The sequence below is a fragment of the Falco rusticolus genome, chromosome 3 (genome assembly GCF_015220075.1).
Source record: "Falco rusticolus isolate bFalRus1 chromosome 3, bFalRus1.pri, whole genome shotgun sequence".
In the NCBI taxonomy this organism is placed as follows: domain Eukaryota; kingdom Metazoa; phylum Chordata; class Aves; order Falconiformes; family Falconidae; genus Falco; species Falco rusticolus.
In genome coordinates this window covers 13,461,901-13,467,900 of record NC_051189.1, presented here as the reverse complement: position 1 = coordinate 13,467,900, position 6,000 = coordinate 13,461,901, and the positions used below count along the sequence as shown (strand labels likewise).

Sequence of the window (6,000 nt, the reverse complement as noted above, 5' to 3'; positions counted from 1 at the left end):
AAGGCCAGGCCAGAGAGCTTGGTGAGGGGCTGCAGACTTTTGTAATGTCTAAGCCCCACTCATTCGAGCTCTGCCTGTGTTCCCACTGGAAGCTCCCACACAGTGCAGGAAATGCATACCCAGCTCTTCCATAAGTGTTTCCGTAAGTGGAAAGAAAGCCAGCGTGTGTAACAGTGCACCGCGTAAACAGAGGTGAAGCTGACCGCAGGAGCAGGGTGCAGTGTGTGGGTGTGTGCTGGGATGAGGGCATTTGCTGCAAATGGTCACAGCTCGATTCTAAAAATGGGATGGTTTGAAGCTACTTGGGAAGGCTCACCCATTTGTGAGGGAGCAGGGGGATGCAGGGGACAGCAGCCAGGCTGATGGGCAGAGCTAAGCAGAGGGAAAGGCTGCTTGCAGTGGATGGGGGGCAGTGGCTGTCTGACCATCTGCAGATGTGAGAGCACAGCCACGGACTGCAGGACAGGCCCTGAGTGATGGAGGAGCTGGACCCAGCGGTCAGAGGCAGAGAGGCATTGCTGGGAGGGAGGAGGGCATCCCTGTCTGACCAAAGGGGTGGAGGGAGGGAGCCCGGAGCTGTGGCACAGAGGGGCAGTGAGGGGTGAAGGGGAGCAAGGTCAAGGGCAGGGATGACAGAGGGAGGTGGGGGTCAAAGCCCTGGGAGCACTATCAGTAACTGCCCTGCGAGAGCCAGCTGTCAGAGCGCGTGAGGCTGCTGCTCTGACTGGTACTCCCACCAGAGAAGGCTGATTTTATTTTCTTTGTTGCTTGTAGTTGGTCATGCACAAAGGGCGCCTGGTTTATGTCAGACCTCATTGCCTGCTCTCCCTTTCTTGGCAGGCTCCTGCAGGCAGCTGGAAGGGCTCAGTGCTGCTCTGCAGCCCTGGAGGGGACTTGATCAGAGTTTCCCAACTCCTGGCCTCTTTCACAAAGAGGGAAGCCTGGCTGCAGGTAGTGGTCTCAGTGGAGGACAACATGTTCAGTGCAGCAGCACACCCTGTGCTGTGTGCGGCTGCGGCGGCCTCCACCGCCAATGTTTCCATATCCCAGCCTCCTGTGTTCAGCTGCCAGGGTATTTCCTGCTCTTCAGGCCATAGTTTCCTTTCGTAAATCTCAGCCAGTTACTTTAGGTCCCTTCCTGGTTTGCCTCCCTCTGCAGCTCCACTGCTCTGCAGGACATGCAGCCTCAATAGAACCTCCTGAAAGATCCCCTTCTCCCTGGGCAGAGCTGGCCAGCTCCGGGCTCTTCCCCTACCCCAGCTCTCAGATGCTGGATGGATGCAAGGGAGCAGGGACAGGCAGTGTCTGTGGCTGTGTGGCAGCGAGGGACGGTGCCATGAAATGCTTCAGCTGCTGGAGCCCTGCAGCCAGTTTGAAACTCTCTCTCCACAGTAGGAGAGAGTACAGCAGTAAGGAGTTAAGTGTAGCCTGGGCTGTTACACTATAGCTGGGGAATCCCCTGCTCCAACAGCCTTTAAACAGGTTTTTGACCTTTTAGTAGGAAAAAGAAGTAGAAGCAGTTAAGTGGAATATTAAGCAGAGCTTTCATCATAACAATATCTTTTGTTCCTTTTTATCTTTGAGGTAAAAACTTTCATTAGGAGAAACAGACTTTCAGCTGAGCATGAAGATGATGTTAGCTGTTACCTTTGGTGTTTGGGGAAAAAAGTTGGTGGAGACACTGCAGAGCTCTGTTGCTAATACACACACACACACACACTCTCACACCCCTTGTGCTGTTAAGACAAAATCAAGACAGTTGCACACAACAGCGGATTGCAACAGTAGTGAAGCCAAAAAAATAACTTGTCTCCGGTAGCAGCCTTGCTGCCACACAGATGTGGACACATCCCATGTCCTATCTGCCACTAGGAGATTGGATTGTGCTGAAAGAGGAATTGTGAGAACATGGGCTCTAGGAGCCAAATTAATTTAATATTTTTATCAATGACTTTGTCATAAAATATCAGGTGCAGGTCAGTGAGCTTAGCTAACAGGTGAGATTGTGAAATGGTGGAGCAGAAGGCTGGAACAGCTTTCAGGGGCAACGGGTGACATTGAAGGCGGAACTAATAGTCATGGGAGGAAAATGAATGGTACAAAATTCAAAGTCATGCCCTGGAGTCACTGAACAAACATTTATGCCATAAATTAGGCCTCCAATTTAGGAGTCATTAAAGAGGAAATGGCCTGCATGCGTTCAGCTATCTCTGGATGAATGTAGGCTGCCATGTAATTCGGCCATGAAGACGTGGGGCATTCTTAGCTCTGTTGGGATGTATTTCCAGAAGAGGCAGATAGTGCCAGTGTTGTTGTTTTAAAGAGCATTACTTACAGACCATGCACCAGCCATGGTGGAAAACATGAATTTGTTGTAGAAAAGGTGCGGAGAAGAGCAACTGAGATGACTGAGGGAATGCAGAGAGGAGATGAGAGCAGCCCAGCTTGATATCTTGTCAAAACAGATGTTGAGGGGAGATAAGATTGCCCAGGGTAGCTTTATCAGTGAAAAACACTGGAGCACGAGGTGATCTGCTTAAACTGATGGATGGGTTTTGCATACAAGGAAATTGGTCTGAGTCGTCTGAAAACTAGAGGGATGTTTCTAGCCGCTGGAGAAGGCAGACTGGAACGAGCTCCCAGAGCAGAGGTATAGCGAGTCTGCCCATTTTGCAGAAAGATTTCTGTGGAAAGCTGCTGCCCAGCAAGGATCAGGCACGCTGATCCAGGAACACCCTGCCAGCCACATTTGCTTTGGGTGGGTGGGCTGATGCGCTCCAGCTGGGTAATGGGCCTGGCTGGCTCTGTGTCCTGCACTTGAGGGCACTCTCATGGAGGTCTGTGGCCCCATGGGTGGAGAACACCACTGCTCAGCATGGAAAGCTGCTGTGCTGTGGGCACTTTACCTGCTTCTCCACTCGTGGCTGTGGTTTTGCTTGGCCTGTGGGCATAGCAATGGGTTTGCTGGGTTCCTGTTCCTTTTCCAGCAGGCCAGGTCCCAGGGCTTTTGCTCTCAACCCCAGTCTTCTCCCATGAAACTGCAAAGTTACCCAGTGTGTCCACTGAGGTGCGATGTTCCTGCCAGGACTGGGCAGCAGACACTCAGGCTGCCTGACCCTTTCTTTTCCCCAGTTGCCCCCATGCCTCCAAAGAGTATTCAGATACTATTCAGATGCATTCAGTTATGCAACCAGCTTATAACTATGCAAATGTATGCAGCTTTTCCCTTACACAATGTCCTGTTTTCTTTCAGCTTCTTTTTTGGAAATTCAGCACTTCCTGTGGGAGTGCAATCTGAGTCCCAGGGAGCCATCTGGAACTCCTCCAGCCTCGGATCCCCAGTCAGGCTGGAGCTGGTGCTGACTCCTTTTAGAAGCCTTACCACCCTGGCTGCTTGAGTCCTCCTGCCCACCATCTTCTGTTTGCCTACACAATCCAGGTCCCTCAGTCCACCCCAGAGCCAGTGGCACAGGCTGGTGCCAATCCCCTGCAAGAAGCAAGGACACAGAGGGGGGCTGCATCTGCATGGCCTGTCCAACCCTGTAACCTGGCATCAGCCAACAGCAAGTGTGTAGGAAGCAGTGTGAGAACAAGGGAAGCACATACCAGCACTTCTCTGGTATGTCCTCAGAGGCCCTGGGGGTTTGTGTCTCTGGGAGCTACTGAAATAACAATCTCTCTTGTTATTTAGCAGCCCTTGATGGATTTTCCACCAAGGCTTTTTCCAAATGCTTTTTGAATCCATAGAAACTTTTAGCACCCAGAACATCCTGCAGCAGGGAGTTCCTCAGCTTAGCTACGCAGAATACACAGAATTATGTCCTTCAACCCAAACTGGCCTCATACTGGATTCTACAATAACCCTCAACCCTTGAGCTGAAAAAGGTGGTGAATACATCTCTCCACTACCAACTAGTATGCCATCCATCTTGGTTGTCTCTCCATCTGTGGGCTTTACTCAGTCCTTCCTTAAGTTTCATCGTTCTTATGCTTCTCTGAGTCCTCACGGAATGGGACGAGATAGGAGAATGGACACCTCAGGAGATGGTATTCTGTTCTCTGCTGTCCTCTTAGTAGTTTCCAGCAACTCCATTCCCTCTGCGGAGTGAAGTGGAAAGGTTTGGGAAGTCCCTGTGCTGCTGCATGCCCATATTAGCCCTGTGTCAGTCTTTTTGTTAGTAAGCTTCCCCTGATAAGGTGGGGTGGTTCAGCCTGGAGAAGAGAAGGCTCCAGGGAGACCTTTAGAGCACCTCCAGTACCTACAGGGGGTCTACAAGAAAGCTGGAGAGGGACTTTTTACAAGGGCCTGTAGCAATAGGACAAGGGGGAATGGCTTTAAACTGAAAGAGGGGAGATTTGGGTCAGATATTAGGAAGAAATTCTTCACTGTGAGGGTGGCTAGGCCCTGGCACAGGCTGCCCAGAGCAGCTGTGGGTGCCCCATCCCTGGCAGTGCTCAAGGCCAGGTTGGATGGGGCTCGGAGCAACCTGGTCTGGTGGAAGGTGTCCCTGCCCATGGCAGGGGGTTGGAACGAGGTGATCTTTAAAGGTCCCTTCCAACCCAAACCATTCTGTAATTCTATGATTCTCTGATGGAGTGGGTCTGGTGCCCCTGGGACATGAGAACCTCTGCTAGCACCTTCCTATGCCTCCCCAGCAGGGATGAGTGCTCCTGCTGCAGGCCATGCCCCAGGGCTGCAGGCTCTGTGTGGCACATAGGGCTCCAATGGCTGTCCATGTGTGTAACGTGAGGGTGGCTGGGATGACACCACTCAGCCAGCCCCAGGGACAGCCTGTGTGCCTGGCTATCCCAGTGTTCTTGCATGGCTTCAGAGCTCTGTGCATGTGAAACCCTCTCCAGTGGCACCCACCACCATGGGTGCATCCAGGAGTGCCCCTTAGCCTCTCCCTGTGGGCTATGCTTACTGTGGCTTTGGCCATGTGCCAGCCAGACCACAGGCCACGTGCCCAGCAGGATGGCTGAACCTGCCCGCAGCTCTTGGGGGGGCTACAGCCCTTGCAGCTTTCAGGAGCTGAGCAGGCCCCAAAAACATGTCACCATCCCCTGGGGCAGCATGATCTCCTGGTGGGGCTCATCCCTGGGAAGTCTGTCCCTGGCTAAAGGACTGGCTTGCATCCTCCCTGTCCCCTTGTGAGCGGAAAGGTGACAAGGCAGTACGTATGGTGTGGTGTGTGAGCTCCAGAGCAGAGCAAAGCCCTGCAGCTCAGTGGGGTGCCGCTCCCCATCTCAAGTTAGGGCTCACAGGGCTGGGGCACACAACCCTGTGTGTACCAGAGCCCCGTGGAGCCCCTTGGCCCCAGTGCCACGGCCCTGTGTGCATAGCAGGGGGCAGCAGGGAGGCCGTGCCGTGCTCAGGACCAAGCCCATGGGCATGGGTGCCTCAGGCGGGTGTCTGTGGGGACCTGCTGGGTGGCTTGATGAGACCCCACAGGACGACAAGACAGGGCCAGGCCTGGGTGCCCTGGTCAGGGCTGGAGCTGTGCACCTTAGACTGTGGAGGCCCCAAAGGCCCCATGCTGTACGGGAGTCTGTGGAACCCTGGAGGGCCTCAGGGTGCCTTGGGCCAGGGAGGGCCCAGGCTAGGGGGACTCATCCTGGGGGGGCCAGGCTGGGGGGATCCACTGTAGGGGCATGGACCAGGGGGCCATGCTGGGGGTCCTCGGCCTGGGAGCAGGTAGCAAGTGGTGCTGGTGTGAGGCTCAGCCTGTCTCTGCAGGCGGTGCAAGGTGTTGCTGGGCAGAGCTGCGTCCCTGGCTGAGCAGCACCAGGGCTGCAGGTGGGCTGTGAGGCAGCCAGGCCTCCACCAGCGTGGGACTGACACGGCCGTGCCAGGCAGGATGGGGTGCAGAGGTGGAGAGCAGCTTTGCCAGGAAGGTGGTGTGGGGCAGCCGTGAGTCCGCAGCCTGAGGCCCAGGCATGGCTGAGGCCCCAGCTGAGGGCTCGGCCTGCCTAAGGGACAGGCTGAGGGTTCAGGCCCTC

The 6,000-nt window shown here is 54.5% G+C and overlaps 1 long non-coding RNA gene across 1 annotated transcript; it reads left to right on the top strand.

Annotated features, from left to right (window-relative positions):
- The first annotated feature begins 2,435 nt into the window (after positions 1–2,435).
- LOC119144002 lies at positions 2,436–3,925 on the top strand. Its single transcript, XR_005102924.1, has 2 exons — positions 2,436–2,650; positions 3,254–3,925. It is a non-coding gene; the product is annotated as an uncharacterized LOC119144002 (long non-coding RNA).
- Positions 3,926–6,000: the final 2,075 nt, after the last annotated feature.